Here is a 16804-nt window from a genome sequence, read left to right on the forward strand (position 1 = left end):
GGAGGCACAGGAATGTTGGGGGCCACGGCGCGGAGGGAAATGGCTAGCAGTGGAGGCTGGTTGTGCGAAGCCTCCGCCTCTGTCTCCGCAGCTGCCGCCTCCGCCCGGGCCTTGGCTGCTGCATCGGCCTGCTCCTTCGTCGCCTGGGCGGCCCTTCGCTCCGCCGCCTCCCGCTCCTCCCGCGCCTCTCGTGCGTTCTGCTTCGTGGCCTCCCTGAGGTCGGCGCGGGGATCCACGCGGCGGGAGCCTGAAGACCCTCCAGTCGGCCCGACTACGGAGCCGCCCGGACCCTGCTCAAGGGAAAGCGGCGCCCTATCCGATGAGCAAAGAAAGGTTTAGAAGAGTTTTCAATCGAAAAGAAGAACAACAAAAAATATGTATCCAAGCATTCGACGACTTACGCTGAGATTGCCTGCGGCTGCTTCACCGCCTTGCGGAAGCGGGCTGCCTTCGCGGCCGCCTCATCTCGCTTGGTCGCCGCTGTGGAATCCTTGGACTTCTTCGGCCGGCTGCCGAAGAGGATCAACACGGCCCGACGCTTCTGGGCGCCGCCGCTAGCAGCCGGCGCGGCGGACGAGCTCGCGCCTTGATGATCAGGCGCCGGCTGGCGGCGCGGGGCGACTTCGACCTCGGCATCATCTGGCCAGTCCTCGAAGCCGGCCGCGAGCCCCGCGCCTCCGGCCTCGTCGCCTTCCCCCACGATGGCGTCTTCCATGGAGGCCGCTCCCAGGTCCGGATCGTCGGCGTCGTCCATCGTGCGGTCGGGGAGGAGCTGGCGCTCTACCCCCGCGGCCCCGGCTGTCGGCGGGAGAAGATGGTTCTGCAAAAGGCAAACCAATTGATCAAAGAGTCGGCTATCATGAGGCCGGCTACAAAAAGGAAGAAAAGAAGAAAGAGCTTACGACGGGCGGAGGGTTGGCGCGAGAGTACGGCCCCTTGCCGTACCGCCAATCCTCGGCGAGCTTGCAGTTGGAGATATAGTTCACCATGTAGGAGACCTCCGCATGAGGCATCTCCCTGGTGCTCAGCCGGCTTGGGTCGAAGTGGCCGCTCATCTGACAAACCATGTGAGGCCGGCTTTGGAGGGGAAGAACCCGGCGCTCCACGAAGGCGGTCACCAAGTCGGCTCCGGTCAGGCCCTCCGACTGGATCATCACCCGAAGCCGGGAGACGGCTGCGTTCCCGGCCTGAGACAACGACCTGGCCCGGTAGCTCCATGAAGGTCGCCTCCCAGCCGGCAGGTTGACGTAGTCACATTGCTGCGCGACATTCTTCACGTAAAAGTATGACTTCTGCCAGAGCTTCACCGACTGGATCAGCGGGATGGGCGGGAACGGGTTGTTCTCGCCCGACCGCCTCATGGCAATATAGGCTCTGCAGGGGGCAGGCACGCCCGCGATGACGGTGCCGAGTTTGCTCTGGAAGAATTCCGCCCAGAGCTCGAGCGTGGGGAGGACCCCAAGGAAGCCTTCGCACAGCGTGACGAAGGCCGACAGCAGCATCACCGTGTTGGGCGTGAGGTGATGCGGCTGGAGGTTGTAGAATTCGAGGAAGGCTCGGAGGAACCCGCTCGCCGGAAGGCCAAAGCCGCGTAGGCAGTGCGAGCGGAAGATCACCTGCTCGCCCTCCTCCGGTGCCGGCGAAATCTCATTCTCTGGCGCTAGACGAACCCGAACGAAGTTCTCGCCGGGCAGGCGTCGCGTCTGGCGGAGGAACTCGACGTGGTCCTCATGGACGTTGGAGCCATCCCACGAGCTTGACAGCGCCATGGGGCAGCGCGGCGAGAAGTAAGACGATGCGGCGGCGGAACGAAGCGACGGCGGAACGGCGCGGCAAAGAGCTGCTGCGGGGAAGAGAAGAAGAAGGAGGGCGAGAAGGGGCGGAGTGAGGGAGAGCGCGCAAGCCTCTGCCGCTCCCCCCTCGTCCTACTTATAGACCGCGCGGCGGAGCCGAGGAGGCACGGCGTGGGGGAACGTGGGGATCAACTGCGCCCACTCCCCCACGTCCCGCGATTATTGTGCCTTGATGGCAGAATAAAACCGCCGCGGGAAGGCGAGCGGTCCATGTGGGCCGCGGAAGATCCGCGCTCGGACCGAGGCCTGCGAGTGGCGGGCCCGGGCCTGCGGCGGTGTCCCGTCGCGCGCGTGCGTTGGCAGGATTTCCTCGCCACGTGGCCCGCGTTCCCGCCTACGAGAAACAGAGCTTTTCCGAAGACGGCGCGCACAAGCAAAGCCGGCCCCTCAGGATAGGAAGCTGACCAAGCTTCTCATCCCTTTATCAGCCTCGAAGCTCGCTCAGCTTCGGGGACTACTGTCGGAGTAAGTGACCACGGGTATCCTAGCCGGCTCCCCCTGGCCTTTCTGAAAAAATTACGAGCCGATCCGGCTCTCAAGAATCCAAGACATGGGGCCGCCTTCCCCTGGCCGGCTGTCTCCCAGGCCGGCTATTGGAAGGCGGCCCGACTTCAGCCCTCATGAAGAAAGCCGCGGGAGGGCCGGCTCCGAGGAGCCGGCTGCGAGAAGGCCGACTCCAAGGAGACGGCTCCCATAAAGCGGTCAAGATCGTACCCTCGAAGTCTGCATCCACATAACGGCGTTGTGACGGGGTGTGGCTACAGTGAAGCCTGCCACCCCCGAATCCCGGAGCGCGCCTGGCACAGTGCGCCGTATGGGTGGCCATGACCCGTCCGGCGCAGCACTGTCGCCACGTTGACCCTGATGTCATCCATGATGGGCTACCAGTACGGCCCATGGGCGGTGGGCCCCTTCGGGCAGAGAGACACCCGAAGGCGGCCTGGCCTCCCCCAGTCGGCCCAAGACGGAGCCGGCTCTCTCCAGCCGGCTTGCCACCCCCTTGAAGGAGACACCCCATTAAGGAGACAAGACGCAGTGAGGCTACAGTGGTCACCCGCCGGACGGCAGCATTGTAGCCACGCTTACCTCGGCGAAGCCCTCGTCACCAAGATTGAGCAACAGTAACCAGCCACCGACAAGGCCCTGGATAGTGGGGCCTGCCTGTCGACCAAGGAGCCGGTAGCCGGCGGGACCCACCAGCCGGTGGGCCCCAGCAGCCGGTGCAGAAGCCGGAGAGTGAAGACACAGACGGCTGGGCCCCACGCCCAGCCGGATTACCATTATACCCCAGGGGGTAGGCCTATATAAACCCCCCGGGACACCCATGCAAAGGGGGGATCCCTGCTAGTTTTAGACACCACGTAGGGAGGAGAAGAGAGCAAGCAGAGCCCTTCTTCCTCCTCTCGCCAAACAGCTCAAGGAGCATCGTGTAGCTACTTGTTCATCTAGTGATCATGTGGAGACCCTGCAGAGCAGCAGTAGGGGTGTTATCTCCACGGAGAGCCCCGAAGCTGGGTAAGATTCGCCGGCGTGCATGTCTTCGCCTCATCCCGTTTCCAGGCACCGGCGATGTTTTACTGTCTCCCGCAATGATAAGCCACCCGTTGGCATATGTCGCACCTACCACCCGACAAATACACTTGGAACTCCTTATGTATATCTGGCAGTACTAGCACTGGGGCTGTAGTCAAACGTTTCTTCAACTCCTGGAAACTTGCTTCACAATCTTCTGTCCATTTAAACTTGGTATCCTTCTTCAACAGTTCAGTCATTGGTTTTGCAATCTTGGAAAAATTCTCAATGAATCTCCAGTAGTATCCTGCGAGTCCAAGAAAACTGCGGATCTCGCTAACTGAGGTGGGTGCCAACCATTCAGTGACTGACAGAACCTTGCTGGGGTCTGTTGCTATACCTTCTCCTGATATAACATGTCCAAGGAATCCGACTTCCTTCAGCCAAAACTCACATTTGCTAAACTTAGCATACAACTAGTGTTCCCTGAGCTTCTCGAGAACTAAACGCAAATGCTCTTTGTGCTCCTCCTCGTTCTTCGAGTATACCATGATATCATCAATAAACACCACAACAAACTTGTCCAAATACTCCATGAACACCTTGTTCATCATGCTCATGAAATAGACAGGGGCGTTAGTCAGTCCAAACAACATGACCGTGTACTCGTATAATCCATATCGTGTTGTGAACGCCGTCTTTGGTATGTCCTTCTCTCGTATCTTCAACTGATGATACCCTGATCATAAATCGATCTTTGAGAACACTTTAGCTCCTTGCAACTGATCAAACAGATCGTTGATCATTGGTAGTGGGTACTTGTTCTTTATCGTCACTTCATTCAAGGCTCGATAATCAACAACCATCCTTAGGGATTTATCCTTCTTCTCAACCAAAAGTAATGGGGCTCCCCAAGGTGATGAACTTCTTCGGATGTATCCTTTCTCCAATAACTCCTTGATCTGTTTCTTAATTTCTTCCAGATCATTTGCGGGCATCCGATAGGGTCTCTTGGATATTGGTCCAGTTCCTGGTAACAGCTCTATCAAAAACTCAATGTCTCTGTCCGGTGGCATGCCTGGTAACTCCTCTGGGAAAACATCCGGGTAATCCTTTACTACCGGCACTTCCTCCTGAACAATTCCCGTAAGGGCATTCACTTGGCTCCTTTTTGGCACATGCCTAGACACATACTTAATCCTTTTTCCCTCCGGGGTGGTGAGATAAATCAACCTACTCGCACAGTCAATGCTTCCTCCATACTTTGATATCCAGTCCATACCCAATATCACATCCAATCCTTGCGACTCCAAGATAATTAGGTCGGATGGAAACATATGCGTGCCAATGGTTAAGGGTATCTGGTCACACCATCGGCTAGCCATATATTCTGCTCCGGGTGAACTCACTAAAAGAGGGGTCCTAAGGGTTTGGGTTGGTAGTTTAAACTTATCCACGAATCCCCTTGATATGTATGAATGCGATGCACCAGTATCGAAAAGAACAAGAGCGGTAAATGACTTAACCAAAAACTTACCTATTACCGCGTCCGGCTGCTCTTCAACCTTGTCCACGTTAACGTGGTTCACTTGTCCTTTGTTGAATGGATTGGGCTTCTTCCCAGCGCTTCCATTTCTGTTTCCATTCCTTCCTTCGGGGCAATCATTGGCATAGTGCCCTGTCTTCCCGCACTTAAAACAGGTAACCTGACTTAAGTCTCTTTTGGTGGGAGTGGACGGGTTGGAGCGGTTCTGATTGTTGTTAGCTCCGTTCCCATTCCCATTCTTAGCACCACTGTGGTTATGTGATCCTCCTCCAGTGTGGTTGTGACCTCCATGGTTGTGAACAAGTCCTCCCGAGTTTGGGGTTAGGCAAGGCTTCTGCTGAGCTCCTGTGTTATACTTCCCTTGTCCATACTTTCTCTTGCGGCTCTCAATATGTTGCTGTTTCCCTTCAATCATAAGAGCCTTGTCTACCAACTCCTGGTAGTTACTGAAGGTTTCTACCATCAACTGCATGCTCATCTCATCATTCAGCCCTTCCATAAACTTCTCCTGCTTCGCGGCATCTGTGGCCACATCATCAGGGGCATAGCGTGACAACTTGCTAAACTCATCCACATACTGAGCCACAGTACGGTTCCCCTGGCGTAGGTTGCGGAACTCCCGCTTCTTCATCTGCATAGCTCCAGTTGAGACATGGGCGGTGCGGAAAGCTTGCTGAAACTGGTCCCAAGGGACGTTGGCTACCGGAAAAGTGGCTGTGTAATTCTCCCACCATGAGGCTGCTGGTCCATCCAATTGATGTGCGGCAAAGCGCACCCTCTCAGCATCCGTGCAACCTGCGGTGTTCAACTCCCTTCCAATACGGTGTAGCCAATCATCGGCAACTATAGACTCGGCGCTACTGGAAAACACCGGCGGCTGTAACCTTAGAAAACAGGCTAGGTTGTCCACTGTCGGTGGGTTGTTGTTGTTGTTGTTGCCCTGGTTCTGAACTAGCAATTGCATCAAGGCATTCTGCTGCTGGATCAACTGGGTGAGCTCCGGTGGGAAAGCAAAACCGGGGTCACGTCTCAGAGGCATCTGAGGGGTTTAGATGGGAGAGATTTAGAATAGAAGAGGTCTAATGAGAAAACACTACCCATATGCACATGAGACAAACACAATCATTTCACTCAATCAATCAAGCAAAGGCATACGAATGATCTAGAACTATCGCACAAGTGCTCACTACTACTATATACATGGGGGAAATACTACTAATAGTTGGTGGTCATCTAGAAATTTTGATCGGTGGAAGACTCCATGATGTCTACTCCGGCTTCATCTTCAAAGTCATCATCACTAGGGCCGGAGTCGGTGTCGTCGATGATGATGTAGTTGTCCGGTCAAGTGGAATCGTCGTCTTCTACTCCCGGTGCTGGTCCTCCCATGAATACTCTGATCTTCTTGACTAAGTCGTCATTCTTCTCCAGTAGTGTCTTGATTTCCTCCTCATATCCATCGCGGGTAAACTTGAGTTCTTCCTCCAGCTCGATGATCCTAGTCTTCGCCTTCTTCAAGTCCATCATGTCCGCGTACATCTGGTTTTCCTGACGTCGGATGTGCTGGTTTAATTCCTGGATGAAAGCTGCAATGGATCTATCCTTCCTGGTGCTGATTACTTCCCATTGCTCGTCTCGGCGCCCACATATTTGGTAAATAGTGTCCTTAAGCTCCCTGTTGTAAACTTCTCCAATGCATCCCATGGTAATGTGGGCTGCCATGCTCTTGCCTAGACTCCAGGTGGGTGCTTCGAAAGAAAATTCTATGGGTTTAGAAGTTGACGAGACCGTCCTTCCTAGAACTTGTACTTGAATCATCTAGCGCTCTTCTTCTGGTAAAGTGGCGTTGTACGTCCCAGTGAAGCTTGGTATTCCAATGTTCAAGTACCTACTGACTTCCTTCAAGTGGCGTCCAAAAGGTGTGTCTTCATCCGGTTGTGCAAACTTGTTCTTCATCTCCGTCATCCTAAAGAGTAGAAAATGGAGAGGAGTCAGAAATAAGAAGAGAAGTGTGACCTAGGGTTTATCTTAGTGGTCGTGTCCTACACTCAGCGTGTGCTCTGATAACATCTTGTAGCGACCCGACCTCAGATGGTCAAGTCTCTATGCTTCAGTGTCATCCCTGGATCGGTAATGCTGACACACACAGTACTCGAAGGATTTATAACAGAGTAGCAATCACACACTTATTACATCGAATGTCTCCAAAGAGAACTTATTACAAGGATATGGCTTAAGGCCATCTAATACAATAACAGCGGAAGGCTTGGAAGATAAGGTGAGTCCATCAACTCCAACGGCATAGCTGAGCTGCACGGCAACGACCTAACGAACCTTACTCCTCGTCTGAAAAGTCTGCAACATAATACGTTGCAGCCGGAAAACGGGTCAGCACATGGAATATGCTGGCAAAGTAACACAGTAGGGCAAGAACAAAATAATGCTATCACTATATGCATATATGGCTGGTGGAAAGCTCTATGGTTATAGTTTTGTGAAAAGCCAATTTTTCCCTACAACAAAGGAATAGATTTTAATTTTACTATCATGGTGGTTGAAACATCATTGAGAAGGTACCCCCAACTCAATCCCAATTAAAGTGATTAACAACCCAACAGTATTAATTAAACATGGTGAGATACATGTGATAACCCAAGTAGTAGATACTCAAGAATTGTCCATAACCGGGGACACGGCTAACCATGATTATATTGTACACTCTGCAGAGGTTTGCGCACTTTTCCCCACAAGACTCGATCGCCTCCATTGGATTTCTCGCACTACATGGTGTTTGAGAAACGGATGACAGATACACAGTCTTTCAGAAACGTTAACTCTCTACTCCGGGTAGACCATACCAAACCTACAAAACCCACTACCTGCTGATCTACCTCTTCAAGAGCTTCACGTAACTTACTGAACTATGCTAGAGCCCATAATAGCTTGTGGCTGCACACGGAAGTTTCTAGCACGAATCATCTCAGTTCCCTTTGAGCCTGGGTGGCGGTCCATAGGAAGATCACACGGGTACCCCGGGATTTCCAAAAAAAATACAGACAACACTGGGTTCCCCAGGTGCCTCAATCCTCCCAGTTGTTTGATTAAGTTGCCACCTTAAGTTGAACCATTAATTAACAATCTCACATCTGACATGAATTTCACTCAAACCCAAACCACGTCTACGAGCATAGCATAGCAATATAAGCAATACGTAGAAGTAACTCCCAAGGGTTTGAATATAACAGGGCAATAGGTTCTACCTCAGCAACTACTTCCCAACCCACAAGTTAATGACATCCTAATCATGCAATGTTTGAGGATTGGAACTAATGCATAAAAACTGGGTAATAATGGGATATGATCAAAGTGTTACTTTTCTTGCTGACGATCCGCGAATCCTAGAGACTCGTAGTAACACGCTTCGCACTCCGGGAATTCTATCACAAGCAAACAATAACATACATAAGTAACAAGCAATGATGCACAAGCAAAACTCAAATAAGAGAGGTTGACCAGAAAGTTCAACTTAAGAACTCCGGTACACAAAAAGAATCAAATCAAACGAAGCAACGAAAGTCAAACGGCGAAAGAAAACCACTTCATTTACTAATTTGAACTTAGGTCAAATTTTACAATAGCAAAAACTTGTTTGAGTTGATTAACCGGAAAGAGGGTTTCGAGACGAAACTCCAGGCGCTTGAATCGCCTGATTCCGATAAACGAGCGAAAAGATAAACAGAATCTAAGATCGGACCAGAAATCGTGATCAGAGAAAATCGCGGAATAAATCCGATAAAAGAAAACTCATGAACAGACTAACGAACGAGCATTCGTTAGTTGTAACTAACGGGCGAGGAACCGTTCGTTAAAACGAACGTTAGGACGAACATCCGCTAACTAGAAGAACTGAAAAAACCGGCAAATCTGAAAAAAACGGATCTAGGGTTTCTAAAAAAACCGAATGGTCTTTATAAAAAAACCGGCGGCGGGGCGCGGCCGCTACCTCCGGCGAGAGGTCCGGCGAGGCGAGGCAGCGGCGGGCGGCGGCGCAAGCTGCGGCGGCGTCGACGGCAAGCAGCGGCGGCAGTGGTGGTGTGGTGTTGGGGCGGGGTGGTGGCGTATATAAAGGGGGTGGGGCAGCGACTTGGAGGAGGGGGCAAGGCGCGGCGGAGGCGGAGTCCAACTCGGACTCCGGTCCGAGTGGCGGCGGCGGCGCGCGCGCGCGCAGGAGGCGGCGGCAAGCGGCGGCGGCCTGGCGTGGCTGGGCCTTTGGCCCAGTCTGCGCGGGAACCCTTTTTTTAAACTTCGCCGACTGAAATAAAATCCTAGGAAAAAATAAATAAAAACCTAAAAATGCAAAACGAATTTTTACCGTTTAAATAAAATATTTAGGACGAGTTGAACATTTTCTTGGCCCTAAAATGCAATTTTGGAAACGTGCAATTTTTCTAATGCAAATAAAATCCGAATAAAACCAAATAAAATCCAATAAATGATTTTAATATTTTCCTCCAATATTTCAATTATTTTGGAGAAGTCATATTATCTCCACTCATTTGATTTAATATGAAATATTTTTCGGAGAGAAAAATTATTAAAATCAAAATCCTCGTTTCATTATTTGATAAAAATCAAATATGAAAATCGGAAAATCCCCAACTCTCTCCGTGGGTCCTTGAGTTGCTTAGGATTTCGAGGATTGCGGAACGGAAATGCAATAAATCATGATATGCATGGATGATCTATGTATAACATTCCAAATTGAAAATTTGGGATGTTACACACTCTCACCCTTCCACCATTGCTATCCTCTCTTGTGCCGCGCAACTTTCGCCGATACCATAAACCCATCATTTACCTTCCTCAAAATAGCCACCATACCTACCTATTATGGCATTTCCATAGACATTCCGAGATATATATATATTGCCATGCAACTTTCCACCATTCCATTTATTATGACATGCTTCATCATAGTCATATTGCTTTGCATGATCAGGTAGTTGACATCGTATTTGTGGCATGGCCACCATTCATAATTTTTTATACATGTCACTCTTGATTCATTGCACATCCCAGTACACCACTGGAGGCATTCACATAGAGTCATATTTTGTTCTCAGTATCGAGTTGTAATTCTTGAGTTGTAAGTAAATAGAAGTGTGATGATCTTCATTATTAGAGCATTGTCGCATGTGAGGAAAGGATGATGGAGACTAGGATTCCCCCACAAGTCAGGATGAGACTCCGGACGAAAAAAAGAGGCCATAAAAATAGAAGAAGGCTCAAACAAAAAACTGAGAGAAAAAGAGAGAAGGGGCAATGTTACTATCCTTTTTCCACACTTGTGCTTCAAAGTAGCACCATCATAATCATGATAGATAGTCTCTTATGTTGTCACTTTCATATACTAGTGGGAATTTTTTATTATAGAACTTGGCTTGTATATTCCAATGATGGGTTTCCACAAATTGCCCTCGGTCTTCGTGAGCAAGCAAGTTGGATGCACACCCAATTAGTTACTTTTGTTGAGCTTTCGTACACTTATAGCTCTAGTGCATCCGTTGCATGGCAATCCCTACTCACTTACATTGATATTTATTGATGGGCATCTCCATAGCCCATTAATACGCCTAGTTGATGTGAGACTATCTTCCTCCTTTTTGTCTTCTCCATAACCACCATTCTATTTCACCTATAGTGCTATGTCCATGGCTCGCGCTCATATATTGCGTGAAAGTTAAAAAAGTTTGAGAATGCTAAAGTATGGAACAATTGCTTGTCTTGTCATCGGGGTTGTGCATGAGGGGAGCATTTTGGGTGACGAAAATGAAGCATAGCCAAACTATATGAGTTTTTAGGGATGAGCTTTCTTTGGCTATGTTAGTTTAAGAAGACATAATGGCTTGGTTAGTATGCTTGAAGTATTATTATTTTTATGTCAATATTAAACTTTTGTCTTGAATCTTTTGGATCTGAACATTCATGCCACAATAAAGAAAATTACATTGAAAATTATGTTAGGTAGAATTCCACATCAAAACATTTGTTTTTATTATTTACCTACTCGAGGATGAGCATGAATTAAGCTTGGGGATGCTTGATCCGTCTCCAACGTATCTATAATTTTTGATTGTTCCATGCTATTATATTATATGTTTTGGATGTTTAATGGGCTTTAATATGCTTTTTTATATTATTTTTGGGACTAACCTATTAACCAGAGGGGTAGTGCCCGTTTCTGTTTTTGCCTATTTTAGTGTTTTGTAGAAAAGAAATATCAAACGAAATCCAAACGGAACGAAACCTTCACTAGGATCTTTCTTGGAACAAACGCAAACCAGGAGACTTGGAGTGGAAGTCTGGAAGTCCGCGAGGCGGCCGCGAGATAGGAGGGCGCGCCCCCACCCTCGTGGGCCCCATGTAGCTCCACCGACGTACTTCCTTCTCCTATATATATACTCTTATAACCTAAAAACATCAGGGGGAGCCACGTAACCACTTTTCCACCGCCGCAACCTTCTGTACCCGTGACATCCCATCTGGGGCCTTTTCCGGCGATCTGCCGGAGGGGGATTCGATCACGGAGGGCTTCTACATCAACACCATAGCCTCTCCGATGATGTGTGAGTAGTTTACCATAGGCCTTCGGGTCCATAGTTATTAGATAGATGGCTTCTTTTCTCTCTTTGGTTCTCAATACAAAGTTCTCCTTTATGTTCTTGAAGATCTATTCGATGTAATACTTTTTTACGGTATGTTTGCCGAGATCCGATGAATTGTGGATTTATGATCAAGTTTATCTATGAATAATATTTGGTTCTTCTCTGAATTCTTATATGCGTGATTTGATATATTTGCAAGTCTCTTCGAATTATCGGTTTATTTTGGCCTACTAGATTGATCTTTCTTGCAATGGGAGAAGTGCTTAGTTTTGGGTTCAATATTGCGGTGTCCTTTCCCAGTGACAGTAGGGGCAGCAAGGCACATATTGTATTGTTGCCATCAAGGATAAAAGATGAGGTTTATATCATATTGCTTGGGTTTATCCCTCTACATCATGTCATCTTGCTTAAAGCGCTACTCTGTTTTTATAAACTTAATACTCTAGATGCATGCTGGATAGCGGTTGATATGTGGAGTAATCTCTCCCTAATAATAATAATAATAATAATAATAATAATAATAATAATAATAATAATAATAATAATAAAGCACGGATTGAGTCTTCGGATTCACCGTCGCGGAGTTTTTGCAGAGAAGTCCTTTTGTTTCTTGATAATGAACCCGCAGTCCTCGATGAGTTAAAAGAAAAAATGGTTCACGATGCAGATCGAGCGGCGGCACTCCTATCGGACCGGGAGCAGGAAGACGGCGGCGAGCACATAAAGGGCGCGGGCGGCACACTGCCCGGCCGAGAGGAGGAGCAGGAGGGGAGGCGCTGAGGCGGGGCCATAAGCGTCGGACGCGCTCGCTCGCCCGCAATCAACACGGAAGCAGTGGCCGTCCATGGCGGCTCGGGTCGATGCAGGAGGACGAGGGGAGGAGCTCGCGAGGGCCGGCACCGGGAATGGAGCGGAGGCGGGTGCATCTGGCGATTCCGCAGGGGCTGCGGCGACGAGAGGCTCCATGGGCGGTGACCTGCGGGGTTCAAGCGACGGCTGCCTTAAAGGTTGGGCGGCGACTCTCTGTAGAGAAGGAATAGGAGGAGAGGAAGAAGGAATAGAAGGAGAGGAAGAGGAAGAAGGCAGGTCACTCAAAGAGCATTCATCTCTTGCCCCCTCTCTCCTCTGGCCTGGCATGATGTGCGCGGCTGGATGTGTGATGTGCGTCCATGTTCATGTGTGAGGATTAGGATAGTTCTCTTGAACTTTTTTCAGAAAAATTAATAGTTCTCTTGATTTGTTTTGGTCTGGATTAGTGCAGAAGTGACTGCTATTTGTTTTGTGTTGCAGGATCTTCAAGACAGCAAGGACCAATTGCACCCTTGGTTTTGTTTCTGTCCTGTGAACCAATCTAAGATGGCCTCTAAGAAGCACTTGGCTGGTACAGAGAAATTTTCTGTAGTCTTAAAATAAACCATCCTAATCTTCTATGATGTGCTTTTTCGAGCAGGAAGGGGAGGTGATGTGCGCCAGGTACGTGGTCGAGGAAGTGAACACCAGTTTTAGCTATGTAGTGTTCTGTGGTGAATGAGAATGTTTCATAGTTTATTATTAATCTAAATTTTGGTTTTAAGCTTTTGCTTCACAGATATTGTTGAGTAACTTTTTTCCAAACTATGTACTATACATGTGGATTTTTTTGCGGGGATACTGTATGTACACTTCTGAGTACAAATTCTAAATTCGTATATGAAACCTTAATTCAACTCCTACCATACAAAACTAATTTTGTGGTTCAGTTGTTTAAGAGCTCAAATAGGATGTGTACTGGAACCTCAAGGAAAACAAAAAGAAGAGCTGGGGAAGGAGCTAGAGATGCAGCCGCCACAAGGTCGAAACGGCCACATAGATCCTTTTATTCTGCAACTATGACAACTGCGACAAGACCTTTGTTGATGTGGCTGCCTTGAGGAAGCATGCTCATGTACATGGCGAGAGGGGATGTATGCTTTTGAGTAGCCCGGCTATTGGAAGGTACCTCTAGCTAATATGAATGAATGCTTGCATTACCAATGCATACACCAACGTTGTTGAACTTTCATGTTTACTAGCATTGACAGACTTTTTCAGTAATTTCGGGCTTTTTATAAAGGACATTTCTCTATTTGGCATAGATTAATGATTTTGGTAATCCATCCATCCAATCCAGGTGAGTGTTAATTGATTAATCCTGCACAACCATTAATTCAGTTAATTTAATACTCCATTCAATTGATCCTAAGAGTTTTAAGAACCCATAGGCATCAAAGTCTTGATCTTTTTTCCTGTCCATGTGTAGATGCCGCTGATGAACAAATAGTGATCCAGTTTGGTCGGATTAGATATAAGTTTGGTCTCCGCTCGAGCTCCTGCTGTTGCTTGGATTTTGCTTTTCCCCTCTCATCCAACCGCAGGTACCATTTGACCCATTTTCTTTTCATGGTTGATTGCTGCTAATTGATTTCATCATATGACCAATGTTTCTTGGTTAGGGGCCTGTTATTTTTTTTCATCTTGACGTTGTTGTGGTCGCCCAGCCGATCAAATCCTTGCGCACACACAACAACTCAACTCCACAGTCTGCACGCAGCAGCTCAACACCACGGTCTGTATGCCACCGCCGTCTCTTGAGCAGCTCGATGGGCGATTTATGTTATGTATCTCTATATGATAATCCCTCCATAGCCATGTAGAAAAAGGCTTCAATTTGATTTTGGTTCAGTTTAATTCAGCGTGGTGATGCTCACCCTAATAAGTTGGTGTGTTGTTATACTGTATTGAATAAATGATGGGCACTGAATTTTCCATGGATTGAGCAGAGGAGTAGAATCTCACCTACTTGCTAGCTTCCTACTTGAGATAGTGAAGACACTCATTTTCAGAGCAGTTGCACTCACATGTGTCCTGAATCATTTAATTTCTTTGTTTCGTGAATAAATGTTGGTTGGTGCTCTTGCTTTTTTACCATGGTAACTTTGTAAACTTCAGAATGCCTAAAGTTGGCTGCACACTCACTCGCTCAGCAATGAGCAGTGAAGTCGCCAGCTTTGCCGTTGGCTGAAGAACAACAAGGTCTTCCTTGCAGGATTATTAGTTTCTTAAATATTTGTACGACATCAGAGTACTTTTTAGTTGCATATTTGGCAATACCTTATGTTCCTCCAATTTGGGGGCGGTTTAAAACGGAGCTGTTCGAAACATGAACGAAGGACGTGATTCGCCTGGTAAGTTTATGTGAGAAACAATTTAAGAAATTGCATGGAAGATGTTTTAAGAGCTCAATATAATTATATATTTTTCTTTGAATATTTTCCTTTCAAGTTTTGACATTCTATTCTTATTATCTCCAGCTGACCAAAATGCTATCCAGTACATGTGTAGAGAACTTGAAAACTACTGATTGCTCATGTGTAAACCCCAAGTCATCATGGGATGTGTGACAGAAGATTGATGAACCAATCCTATAGAATGTAGCTTACTTTTATATATTTGTCACGAAAAAATATGCTTTGTCCTTTTCTGATCTTATTTTGTTGACATGCTATTTTCAATTTTTTGGGCCTAGCTTAAAAAACATAACCATGGTGATGTCTTGAGCACGTGATGTGTAGCTTTTACTGTGGAGAGATCATTTGCTCCGTAATGGGCCAATACTTGAATAATTGACTCATCTACAATCTTTTTTGTAATGGTATCGTCATATCTACAATAATAACTTGTACATTTTCATATTATTATGCATCATGATATTTTATTTTCTTCCGTTGCAACGCACGAGCATTTTTGCTAGTAATAGTAGATGCAGAATCGTTTTAGTCTACTTAACACGGACGTGATGCCTATATTCATAATCATTGCCTATATATTCTCATAACTATGCACTCTTCTATCAATTGCTCGGCAGTAATTTGTTCACCCACCGTAATACATGCTATCATGAGAGAAGCCACTAGTGAAACCTATGGCCCTCGGGTCTCTTTCTTATTATATCGCATCTCTTTTTATTTACATCGCATCTCGTTTACTATTTTGCAATCTTTACTTTCCAATCTATACAACAAAAATACCAAAATTATTTATCTCGCAAGTGACCGTGAAGGGATTGACAACCCCTTTATCGCGTTGGTTGCGAGGTTGTTGATTGTTTGTGCAGGTACTAGGTGACTTGCGTGTTATCTCCTACTGGATTGATACCTTGGTTCTCAAAAAATGAGGAAAATACTTACGCTACTTTGCTGCATCACCCTTTCCTCTTTAAGGGAAAACCAATGCAAGCTCAAGAGGTAGCATTTCACATCTGAGGGAAATACCTACCGCCGCTGTGCTGCACCATCCCTTCCTCTTTGGGGAAATACCGACGTAGCTTCAAGCGACATCAGTTCACAATGCTCACTCTTGCCGCTAACAAAAAATAGCCCCGCTCACTTGAGAATGGGTCACTAAGAGTCTAAGACGCAGTTGGACCACATGTAGATTGAGCAAGAACCCAGTGTCGCCGACGATGTTCACGCATGGGGTGCAAACCGCAAGATCAAGATGCACATGATGCTTCACTCCAAAACCTAGCTAGGGTGGCAAGAGCTGGCTAGGACGCCACGAACCAGCTAACAACATGACAGTTGATGACAGATGGGGGCCTCGAGCAAGCAGGTGGTTGGGTGCAACTGTAACTGCCCGAGACCGATCCTCCAGATGCCTCCCACTATTTTTGTTGTAGCCGCATTAATTATGTGGTTGCGGCATTCATCATCGCATCATTCGCATTGGATCAGCATTCCATTGCGATCATTTTTTTCAACACTTGCATTCGTCCGTAGTTGCCGCTTCTCTCCATTGTCTTCGTTTACCGTTCCAAGTCCAACAACACACTTTCACGCGCCAGCGGCATCGTTAAATAATTATTTTCAAAATGGGATTAAAACATTCTTAGAACAGGTTGAAATTCGTCGTGCGGTCTTAATATATGGTTTCATATTGTTCTTTTCAACCTTCACTTCCTTGCTATCATTTTTATCATTTCATAGTTTCTGCTTGAAGGTTCTTCATGGTGGTCTGTGAACGATTTATTTCATTCTCAAAGTGCCCTTCAAGATTCTCTCGAAGTTAAGATCTGCCAAGCTATACTCGAAAATAAAGATGGTGTTCAAAAAATGTTTTGTTTTGAGGAGTTCAAGCATGTTTCATCTTCCATTCAAGTGTGCAAATCCTTTCTACCTTGTCTTTCGAGCTGGTCTTATGTCATTATTGAC

General features: G+C 47.4%; 1 long non-coding RNA gene across 7 annotated transcripts; it reads left to right on the forward strand.

Moving 5' to 3' along the window:
- Window positions 1–12219: 12219 nt before the first annotated feature.
- On the forward strand, window positions 12220–14436 carry LOC125545914 (uncharacterized). 7 transcript variants are annotated; one of them, XR_007300350.2, is made up of 4 exons: window positions 12220–12755; window positions 12867–13725; window positions 13855–13969; window positions 14048–14436. It is a non-coding gene; the product is annotated as an uncharacterized LOC125545914 (long non-coding RNA). The 7 variants fall into 7 exon arrangements; XR_015618341.1 differs by having other exon boundaries at window positions 12867–13550; window positions 13628–13969; XR_015618340.1 differs by having other exon boundaries at window positions 12867–13550; window positions 13637–13969.
- The last annotated feature ends 2368 nt before the right edge of the window (window positions 14437–16804 follow it).

The sequence above is a fragment of the Triticum urartu genome, chromosome 1A (assembly GCF_056163025.1).
Source record: "Triticum urartu cultivar PI428250 chromosome 1A, HENAU_Tu73, whole genome shotgun sequence".
Lineage (NCBI taxonomy): Eukaryota > Viridiplantae > Streptophyta > Magnoliopsida > Poales > Poaceae > Triticum > Triticum urartu.